At 37.2% G+C, this 12284-nt stretch overlaps 1 protein-coding gene across 2 annotated transcripts in view; it reads right to left on the bottom strand.

Moving 5' to 3' along the window:
- TENM1 (teneurin transmembrane protein 1) overlaps nt 1-12284 on the bottom strand; it is an 845211-nt gene that overhangs the window by 682285 nt on the left and 150642 nt on the right. The gene's annotated exons all lie outside the window — the stretch shown is intronic.

Below are 12284 nucleotides of genomic sequence, written 5' to 3'. Positions count from 1 at the left end.
CTCTCCATTAGGCTGCATCTTGTTCCTAAGAGACAACCTAAATACCTGCCTACTAGACCTCTTTCAAGCTGGACTACTGGAAACAGAGATGTAGCATCTAGATGCATTTACACAACTATGTCTCCTCCTCTTGTGAATTCCTATTTCTCATACCTGTATGCCCAATCTCTGTGTTTCCAAATTTCTTTTTGTAGCCAGCTCAAGTATTCTTACTCCTTATATCCTTACACAGTTTCTATCTCTTAAATAACTTAAAATATACTTGCTAGCTGCATCCTTTTCATAATCTGTATTTTATGTCACACACACACACAATTTTGTTCCTACGAAGTTGAACAGAAAGTTTATTGTTGTTTCAATAAGATCAGCCTGGTATTAGGCAAATCTCTTGGAGGACAGACTCCAACAATTCTTGTAGACTTTGTGAAATTCATATTTTATGAATGCATACAGGTAAGAACACCTCAGACTTTTCTGTGCCTTCTGCAGAATTGTAACATTACATTTATTATGTCACATTCTTAACTTTCTGGGATTCATTTTCAGACTATGAAAACTGTTGTATTTATGCCAGGAAAAGACCCGTGCTGAGTTACATAAGCTGACGACCCAGCTTATAGTATCTCTTCCGTGGAGTACTCATTTCTGCTCAAAAACGCTATTATTAATAGATTTTCCCATAAGCGAGTTTTCAGTTTGTTCTGTTCTGCAAAAAGCATCAGTATTAATGCTGCTCTTACGTTCTGTAGGAGAATATAAAACAATCTAATATTCAGCAATTCTTAGCTTCTATATGGATCTAGAAGATCATAGAATTGTTAGGGTTGGAAAGGACCTTAAGACCATCTAGTTCCAACCCCCCTGCCGTGGGCAGGGACACCTCACACTAAACCATGCCACCCAAGGCCTCGTCCAACCTGGTCTTGAACACTGCCAGGGATGGAGATTCACAACCTCCCTGGGCAACCCATTCCAGTGCCTCACCACCCTAACAGGAAAGAATTTCCTTCTTATATCCAACCTAAACTTCCCCTGTTTAAGTTTTAACCCATTACCCCTTGTCCTATCACTACAGTCTCTAATGAAGAGTCCCTCTCCAGCATCCCTATAGGCCCCCTTCAGATACTGGAAGGCTGCTATGAGGTCTTCACGCAGCCTTCTCTTCTCCAGGCTGAACAGCTCCAACTTCTTCAGCCTGTCTTCATACAGGAGGTGCTCCAGTCCCCTGATCATCCTTATGGCCCTTCTCTGGACTTGTTCCAACAGTTCCATGTCCCTTTTATGTTGAGGACACCAGAACTGCACACAATGCTCCAGGTGAGGTCTCACAAGAGCAGAGTAGAGGGGCAGGATCACCTCCTTAGACCTGCCGGTGATGCTTCTTTTGATGCAGCCCAGGATACGGTTGGCTTTCTGAGCTGCAAGCGCACACTGCCTGCTCGTGTTCATTTTCTCATCCACCAACACCCCCAAATCCTTCTCTGCAGGGCTGCTCTGAATCTCTTCTCTGCCCAGCCTGTAGCTGCGCCTGGGATTGCTCCGACCCAGGTGTAGGACCTTGCACTTGGCATGGTTAAACCTCATGAGGTTGGCATCAGCCCACCTCACAAGCGTGTCGAGGTCCCTCTGGATGGCATTCTTTCCCTCCAGTGTATCAGCCGAACCACACAGCTTGGTGTCATCATCAAACTTGCTGAGGGCGCACTCAATCCCACTGTCCATGGCAGCGACAAAGATGTTAAACAAGACCGGTCCCAACACCGATCCCTGAGGGACACCACTCGTTACTGGTCTCCAGCTGGACATTGAGCCATTGACCACAACTCTTTGCGTACAGCCATCCAGCCAGTTCTTTATCCACCGAGTGGTCCATCCATCAAATTGATGTCTCTCCAATTTAGAGACAAGGATGTCCTGTGGGACAGTGTCGAACGCTTTGCACAAGTACAAGATTAACAAATATTTCCCAAAAATATATAAAATGCATCCTTCAAGATGTCAGCCAAGACTTAGAAAAGGGAGAATGGATTCGTAGCTCTAATTTCTTTTTTTCTTGATTTTTTTTTCTTTTTGTTTTGATTTTGGCCAAAACACTGAAGAAACTCCTCAGTCTCTCAGCCACGTTATAAGTGTTCAGCCTAAACTTCCGGAAATAGGATAAACTTGTGAAAGAGCCAACATGGCCAGCAGCACTGTGAGTAAGGTGAAAACCTGGCAATTTGGATTTTGAAAATATTTTATTTTACACCCTATTTACATCATGGTGCATTTAGGTACTACTCTGTTCTTACGTCACTTTGGGATCTCAAAGCAAGACCTACACTGTGCCTGCATTTTCTAGAGATGAAAAGATGAAACAACAATCATAGCATGATGTGGGTGGCTGCAGTCATACTATAAGAAATAATGTGACATTTCAGTTGCTGAGATAGGAAGGAAAGGCACTCACTCATGTTCAGACGCTCTACTCCACACTGATGGAAAAGCTACACATTAAAAAAAAATTAACAATCAAACCAAAATAAACAAACCCACAAAGCAAAAAAAGCAATCAGATCTCTATCTAGGCTAACTCTCAGTAAAAGCAAGTGTTTTAAACAGCAAATGTGACACTATTCTTCATTATACTTTCACCATTTAAACTAAAAAGACAAAAAAGCAAATAATTCACTCCAGCAGAAAATTCACTTCACAGGTGAATCTATCCTTTTTCAGAAGTAATCATGTTTGCTCCCTTCTGCCCCCTTCACCCCATTCAGCTATATCTCTTATTACCACTAAATTTGAAAATGCTCCATTCTGGTATATTAACTGAGGAACAAAAATACTTTATCTGGGCTTAGTGCTTTTATTCAACACCCAGAACAATCTATGTCTATTCCTTTAAGCTCCTTTAGATGTGAAAAAAAATATGGTTACATAAATCTTTGTAATCCTAAGGGGAGGATAGCATATAAAGAATTTACTGGCATTAGGATTAAGTCTAGTGTATTACAGTGCAATCTTTAATCTTTCTAAAATCTACCTCACCATTCCAAGCTGTTTTGTGCTTGTATATGAAGCTTTGGAAATAGGACACAGCTGGCAGCAGTGATAGAGAGAAACACTTGAAAAGAGAAAAAAAAAATGGAAAGAAAAGAAACAATTGGTGAAAGTGCTAATGAGCTGTTTTAACACACTGAAGTTTGAAACCAAGTAAGCTACAAATGCAGACCAAAACCAGTCTAAAAATACTGTATGAGGTGCAAGAGCCTTGCTTGGTTTTGAGATTGACTGATTCAAATGAATATAACAAATGTGTGTTAGGTAACCAAGAAAAAATGAAAAACACCTCATGCTGAAATAGGCTTTCTGTTCTGATAAACCTCTATGGAATGAAAACACTGCTGAAACCATGTATTACTTGAGAAAAAAAAAGCAGAAAAAGGTTATTATTAGGCATATTTCTAAACAATGCCACATTTCTACTATTTAGACCTGTGATTTCCCAGGCAAATAATTTTCCAATGAGCTACATATGACCTCTGCTGGGTTTAAAGATATAAAAGGCAAAATGCTGTGCAGCTCAGCAACTAATGCACAGCCCTGACAAGGAGAAATCCTGGAGCACCAGTTCCTTGCCCTGCCATCATTTTACCTGCAGAAGCCTCAGTTTTCTTTGGCACTGCTGTGTGTTCAGAAAAATATATATATACTTACAGTAAAACATAAGCATTTGTTTAAGGGTTCTTGTGACCAATGTTATTTAAATATTTGATTAAATGATAACCTAATTAGGGCCTTAGATAGCAAATACAGATCACATGCTCATGCTGCACCTGGAAAAGAGTTCCTTTGCTCCTCTTCTGTGGCAAAAATCCCTGAGCATAGGAGCATCACACTTTGAAATAAAATGAAGTAAATAAAGCCAATTCTGCCCCTTCTGCTCTGAAGTGACACTTAAATTTTAAACCTGAAACCACAGTTTTGAGAAGTTGTAAGTCTGAGTGCAATACGTACTTAGACATCAGCACAAAGTTCTCTATCTAGCTGGGACACTGTCATAAAGATTTTGTTTGTTTTCCTTTTTGTTTGCAATGGAGTCACATACTTTTCTGTTTTTGCGATTGTGCCATCTGCCTTTGTCAAGCTTTAAATTTACTACAGCTTGTTAAGAGCTAAGGATAAGCATAATACACAGAATTATGTTTATCTGATACAGTTATGCAAATAATTCTGCACGTAACTGATATTCATCAGTATTTCTACTGTTAAGCAAGTTAAATTTTAAGCATTCCATCACTGAAAAGAAATATTAGCAGAAACTAATAATGGTACTGCAGAATCTAGCAGATAGTAAAATAATAGCATTTCTTTCTTATTTAGTAGTTTGTATTTCCAAAGCACTACACAATCAAGAACAAATTAATCTAAGGCTTACACTGAATTTTACCGATAAGGACATTAAAAGCCCTTAGCAAACGTTTAATTGAAATAACTGCTGCACATTAATTCCAAGAAACTTGTTTTAGTATCATAGAGATTTAGCAAACACCTAATGAGAATGAACTCAATATGCTCCAGTGCACCAAACCTTGTCTGCTCAAGTCCCAGCTTGTAAGATACTGCTTTGAAATTGTGACTGAGGAGCAAATGAGGGGCACATTAATAGAAGGAACCTAATGATACGCTGTCCCATAGAGCATGAGCTGATAGTCTTTAGCTGATAAGAGTTTTCTATGCATAAATAGACAAATAAAAATTAAAATAAATAAAAATCTCGCAATGACATCAGCCTGCGCTCTTAACACCCTCAGGTAGATAACATCTCTCGGGGAAGACCTTCTAGCAGCCCTTCAATACCTAAAGGGGGGCTACAAGAAATCCGAAAGGGACTTTTTACAAGAGCATGTAGTGACAGGATAAGGGGGAATGGCTTTAAACTGAAAGAGGGTAGATTTAGATTAGATATTAGTGAGAAACTCTTCACTATGAGGGTGGTGAGGCCCTGGCACAGGTTGCCCAGAGAAGCTGTGGCTGCCCCATCCCTGGCAGCATTCAAGGCCAGGTTAGACAGGAATTGGATCTGTCTGATCTAGTGGAATATGCCCATAAAGAAATAAAGCTAGACATGGAATAGTTTATTCCAATACATCTGCCTTTACTATGTGGTAATATTTGTTATAAATTAATTTAATGAGTGTCAGGCATTTTACTCATTGACTAAATACAGCTATACACACTGTGCATAACAGTATGTACTCAATCTATCAATGAAAATACAGACATAGAGCCAAAGTTACTCACTTTAAGGGCCTACAGGAAAATTTAAATATACAGTGTTCAGTTAGAGTCTGACCGGTTTTCTGCAGGCCTTTTGAAATCCTTTCTGATTTCCACAAAATCATAACATAAGGACAGTTATGACCTCACAAAACAAAAACTATACCTAACAGTGGAACTTACTATGCAGACGTAAAGTGGCTTAACTCCTCTCAGTAGATACGCAGATTGCCTTGGTTCTAGAGACATGAACGTTTGAGTTACACTGCCTTGCAGTATGTTAATTTCTATTCTAAATGAAGTCGGAGAAAGTATTTGTCACCAACTCCAATGGGATTCAAATTTCTTTAATATATTTAGCATACATAAAATTGACTGATTTCATTAAACAGGGTTCTTAAATCCATAATGAGTAATTTTATTTTTGTGAAAGGGGACAAAGAATAAATCACATAATATGTATGCATATTCATAAAGCACTGCTGCAGGAGAATTAAAACAGCCTTAATTGTGAACAGACATTGAATTCTGGGGTGGGGTTAAAGCAACTTCACATTAGTGAAATATCCTATGGTGGCTTTCATTATTGATTCTCTGTCAACATCATGTTAGTTCTTTTCTAAATTAGTTCTGTGGCTTGCACTTGAAAAGATCGTGATGCAGAGTCCACAGGTTCATTCTAATTGTTGTTTTTTTTCCTGGTGGACTGCACCATGCCAACCTGTCACTCATCAAGATCATTTGTCTGTGAACAGACTTAATTAAACACCTCAAATCCAATTTCTTTGATCCTCTCCACTATTAAAAGAAACACATGCACTCCATCAGCTATGAAGAGTTTTCTGAAGAAAAAACTCCTTAGCATACTCATTGGCATTATTCTCTACTGTTGAAGAAAGGGAGAATTCAAAACCAAGAAGATTAATTAGGAAGGGAAAATAAAATAGTTCTAAGGACAACAAAGAATTTATTAACTCCTAAATATTCAGTAGAAGATTAAAGAATGATTCACAGCACCTATAACTCTCTCCCTACCCCCCCCCCCCCTTTTTTTGTGTTCTTTAAGTAAGATCTTCAGCATGCAGCGCAGGTTTCACTTGAATACAAAACTTAAGTTATCTTCTTTCAGATTTAAACAGGTAATTGCATGATTTTTGTGAAAGAGGTAAGCATTTTCAGCATCCCTTTTCATGATTTAAATATCTGGCACATTGTTAGAAATAGTTAAAGTGAAAACACCTCAACTATAAATATGCAGTTTCCCAAGAATGATTCACAAGGTGCTTTTGATTTCTATTCTTAAACATTCTTGCAATTTTAACTTTATTTACTAAATAATTTTTAAATTACATTCACTCGTATCTATTCGTATAATTCATTTGCAAAGTCTTTTTCATTTTAAAAGAGATCAAATCTCACAGCTTTGTAGCACAGATTATTCTGCATTTGATGGGTATACACTGCACCATCAACAAGTACCCAAGTCTTCAATGTAGACTGCAGTTATCATTTCAAAGCATTTCTTGATAATTAATTTATTAATAATGAATATCTTCTACATTGGGAAATCAGTTATTTGTATTTTAGAAAAAAGCTGTTTCTATAAGTGCTTCTAGGAAAGAAAAAATTACTTGTTATAGCTGCTTTTACTCCTGCAAGGTCTTTAATGCCTGGTGGGCTAATTCCCTCTTCTTGCTCTCTGCAGTCATGTCTGAAGAAGTGTTCCTACATAACAGATGCTTAACTGGCTAAGGTGTATTTTACTACTGTAAATAAGGCTGCACTAACATGCACTAAATAATTATTTATAGATACTGTATGTTTCCTCTACTATGAAAACATCTATATGCTTCATACCTTTCCCAGGAATAGCAATAAATAAGTTTGATTAGCTTGTTATTTTATTGCTTTATCCACTTGGAGGTAGGGAATACAAAGTTTATATTTTAAGGACATTTAAAGAAGAAATGTGCTGGGGTTTTAGAATTACTTTGAGCTTCTAAAGCAGTCTTCAAATTTTGCCACAATGGGTGCTGTCATTAGAATTTAGATCCTTCACACTGTAAAAAACTTACGTGCTTATTTTCATGTTTGGTGCAGCAAATAACCTAAGCTGCCTTAAAATAAAATACTAATTAATCTAGGAAAGCCAAACATATCCAAACCAGCACATACATCTAATCTGTGTAATGCCATGCTTGATACTTCTCTTCCGTTGAGTTTCTCTCACTTTCAAGAAATATAAAGCAACATGACAGTGTCAAAACAAGCAAACTAATGGGACGTGATTGATTTCTAGTGTCAGGACAGCCAGACTCATCCTTGTTTCATTTCTAGGGCCAGACAAGAGACATATACACTTAATAACAGATTGTATCTTGACAGCTGCTATAGCATCTGTCCTGTACAAATACATATATTAGCTCTTTATAATACTGGTAAATCTTCCTGCATACAAAAGTTTTATTAAACTTACATGTCACTGGGACTGGGAAAAATAAAAACCTAGAACAAACAAACAAACAAGTAAACTGGTTCTTCTCAATACAATCTTTTATATGTAGGAAAATATTCCCTGGAATTAGGGCTGGACAGGCATGAATTAGTCATGTATTAATTCAAAGTACTGTTGTAGGTGACGGCTTTGTTGCACACACACAATACAGTTTGTCTGGTACCAAGAAATTGGACATTCACATGTTTCAAATATGGTTCCTTGGCAGAAAGATTTGTGAGCTTGAAGACTAAAAATATCTATGCTGAAAGTATCAGTCTGTTCTCTCTTGTGGTGACTATCGCTCGTACTACTCACTTCTCTCAGTCTTTAAATTCTGCTTTACATCACACCAATGTACATCTGCGCAGCACCACTGATAAAAATGGAGTTACTAAGCGTGATGTACAAGATGCATTTGACAACAGTATGTTATTTTTCTAACTGTTCTTGTTTATTAGGCTCCCAAACATCAGGTTTGAAGGAAGCATAGTAAAGAGAAAACAGAATCTTAAAAATTTTGTCTGCTTGACAAGACTCTAACTTACAAACTAAGTACGTATGATGGCAGTGCTGCCATCCAGCATAGGAATAATATAAAAAATGCCCTGAGTCAGACCAGTTGTGCCTCTGGCCCACTATTTTGTCTCTTAACATGTTCAATGGATGAAGCTATTACAGGAAACACAGAAGCCTGTCCACTTTCTGTGGTTCAATTCCCCTATACTTTTCCTGTACTACTAGGTATTTAATTTCAGCATGCTTTCATAGACCTGTTGTTCTTGAATTTGTCCAACCCCTTTCTGGTCCTGCAATACTGTCTGCATTCACAACCTTCGGTAGCAGCAATTTCCTACCCCCTATATCTTCTGCTGAGGGAACTGGCAAACAGCTCTTCCATCATATTCAGCTTATCTACAGCCTTCACAATTTTGTGAACTTGAGCTCATTATCTCCTCAACCCTAGTAGCAACTACATATTTAAAGCATCTGACCCAATACACTCCTGCCTTCAAACATATGCTTAAGTACTCTGAGCCAAAACATGGGGGTCAGAGTATTGAAAAAGAGTGTTTATAAATATAAATGCCAACGAGATTTAAGCTTCATGATGAATTATACTTGGGGATAAAAACAAACACATAAACCCCAGCAAAACAGCCAGACACTGTACTGGTTTATTATTTGTAGTCATTATCATAGAATCACAGAATGGTTTGGGTTAGAAGGGACTTTAAAGCTCATCCAGTTCCAACCCCCTGCCACAGGCAGGGACACCTTCCACTTGACCAGGTTGCTCCAAGCCCCGTCCATCCTGGCCTCAAATACTTCCAGGGTTGGGACAGCCACAGTTTCCCTGGGCAACCTGTGCCAGTGCCTCACCATCCTCACAGTAAAGAATTTCTTTCTTATGTCTGATCTAAATCTAAAAAACTCATTATGCCTGTGTTAGTGTTTTACAGATATCCAGAAACATCCTGTCTTGCAAATAGAGGATGTTTCATCATCATAGTCTAAATGGTACAATTACAACTCAAACTGATATGCCCAAACTTTGAAGTATGTAATTCATAAAAAAGAGGGTGTGGATGACAACCCCCCTTACAAACACTGCGAAAATTAATTAATTATCATGTACTCAACTCCTGTGATGCCTGGAGTACAAATGGCAGCTAGTTTAGACATAGCCAAACAAAAACTACACTTTCAAGAGAATATTTACTAATGTGATATTTTTGTCCTCACACATTGCTGCCACAGCTGGTGCTCAGCAACTACCACCTTTACCTTATAATTTCATACTTGTTAAGCCCATCGTGACTCTAAAGATTTGCCACTCCTGTTTCAGACTTAGCATTAATAATGAAAAAGCAGTGTAACTTTTTTGACATATCAAAACAGCAAAGACAGAAGGCAAAAATCAATATATAGATGAATTAAGATCAATTCAGTAAGTGGGTGGTCTCAAGCCTCCTAACCACATAATAAGTTCCAGTTCAGGATGTTTTGTTCTGTAATTGCACTTGGAAACGTTTTCTGATTATCCCAGTAGAGACCAATGTGTACCACAAGCATAACTTAAATGGCGCAGTTTACGGTTTTAACAGAAGCAATAATTCCCACATTTAAGCTATTTTGCCCACTAGAATAAGGACTGAGAATTCAAGTTTCCTAAAGGGCTATTTTTTTTTTCCGTGCTACCATTTGGGAACTTCAGAGATGGCTTTTTCTGTAATGGTAGGGGAAATTAGAAATTTATAAAAGTCATTCATTAAAACTTCATTATAGACTTTGCACATATATTTGTGTATAAAATATTTAGGTTTCTCTCGAATTTGAGTCTGTTTCTCCTATTAGCAATCCATTATGGAAACTACATATAAATGTAATTGAAGTAGAAATCTCTCATTATATGTTGTACTTTATTGTTTATTAAGCTTTTAAGTATCCTTAGACAATGAAACTTTTATGTGGCTAATATAATAATTCCATATACTCTTTTTAGAAGCATTTTTCTTTCTTTGCACAATTAAAAAAATCTAATTTATTTTAGGGTTTATTTTTTTCTAAATTCCTAATGCAGATTTTTACATCAGAAAGTAGTACAGAGCTGATTTAAATACTATTCCAGTCACTATACAGAACACAAGGTACATCTGAAAGTTTCAGGAATTGTCATATAAAACTTATCATGATCAAAGCTGAAAAGTGGCATTTGATTTGATTCAGTAAACTGGTGTTAAAAGAAGGCAGAAAAAGCCTTGAGCAATATTGCAAATTCCACGTAGGCTCAAAACATTCCCGTTTCAGATTGCAGTAAGACTCACCTGTGTTATCTCTTTTAATAAGATCTACATAAACCTAGGACAGCCAGACATTACTGTATTTCCTTCTAATTAAGTACTACCAAATTACCAATACAGGTTATTCCCTGTAAGGTGCAGCAAATGCTTTTTTTTTTTTTTTTTCAAATTATCAGTCCTTTATCCTTAAAATCTAACATGAGAAGGATCTTTATGTCTGTTAGGTGTCTTATCTGTAAGTTTCCATGTTACTGCAAGGCATAATCACATACATGGAGTTCAGAAGACAGGATTTTCTTGTGACATATTTCCAACACCAGAAAGCAAAGCCCAGCAACTTTTACTACTTCACAAGTTACCAGAAAAATTAGTGACAAATTGTATTGCTTTACAAACTACAAATTTGTCTTCAAAACATTTTTAAATGATTCTAGGAACATTTTTCTTTGTACACTGAAGTGGCATACTTATGTGGTTGAACTGCTATTTATCAAATGTCACACCATTCTTAACCCCCCTATATTAAAGTATTAGGATTTGATCTGTACTGCAAATAGTATGGGTCAAAATTTTCTTCAGAATATGGCTACAAACAGTTTGAGGTTATGTCCTAAGACCCAGAATCATAGAATCATAGAATGCACATACTGCTGTGCTTCCAGAGTAAATTGTCATCATTCTACTAGATACTGAGACTTGTAACACTTGAGAACTGATGACACAGAATCAAACGTGGTTAAATTCAGAAAAGACACCTGAATACCATTTTTCATTATTCCAAGCAATTCCTATATATAGTCTATCATTGAAAGGTATTTAAAGGAAAAAGTACCAAACACAGATAGATGTTTCTTGAATCAAAACATCACAAATAACCTTATTCAAGCCAAAGAAAGCAAACTTGCACTTAAATAGACTGTTTGTCTGACCCCTTTATCAAGCAGTACTGCACTTCAAAACAGCATCAACATGACTTCTTTTTCTTTTCTTTTTTTTTAACAGTATTACTCCTCAATCCACTAGAATTTTCCACCAAAAAACACTGAAAATAAACTGAGTGAGAACAGGGAAAAGGTGGCTAACACAGACAGCTTCCATTTCCCTGAAGTATTCAACTAGGTCCAGCTAACCAAAGGGTCTTAAATTAAGCTGCCATAAGATAAAAGGGAAGGTCCTCACAGGGATAACTAACTAAAAGAATGGGAACAAAGGGCTGCAATAAATGGTCAATTTTCTCAGTGAAAAGACTGCACCAGTGGAATCCCATAGGGATCTTTGCTTGGGCCTCAGCTGCTCAACACATTCAGGAATGATCAGGAAAAGAAAGTGGAGGGATTAAGTTTGCTACTGATGATAAGTTTTTCAGGGGAAGAAAAACAGAAGTTGACTGCAAAAAAGACTTGCAAAAAAGACTTGCAAAAAGACTCCATAACACTGACTGATTGAAGATCAAACGGCAAATAACATTCAAACTAGACAAACATAAAGTAATGGACTTCACAAAAAACAGTTCTCACTTTATCCATCCAGTGATTGATTCTGAACCAGCTGCTACTGAAGCCAAAAGAAATCTTGGCTTAAAATGATATCCTTACGGTCATACCTGTTCAATAGCTTAGGAATTATTATTACGCAGAGGAAAATCTCAGAAAATGTAATGCTACTGAGTAAAGTCAGTGTTGTGCTCACATCCCACATCATGACAGTGAAGTGAAATTCTGGTC

The sequence above is a fragment of the Pezoporus occidentalis genome, unplaced genomic scaffold, assembly GCF_034315485.1.
Source record: "Pezoporus occidentalis ecotype Australia unplaced genomic scaffold, CSIRO_AGI_Poc_V1 ctg123, whole genome shotgun sequence".
NCBI lineage: Eukaryota > Metazoa > Chordata > Aves > Psittaciformes > Psittacidae > Pezoporus > Pezoporus occidentalis.
Note: the sequence above shows the minus strand (reverse complement) of the source record. Positions and strands in the feature narration are given on the sequence as shown.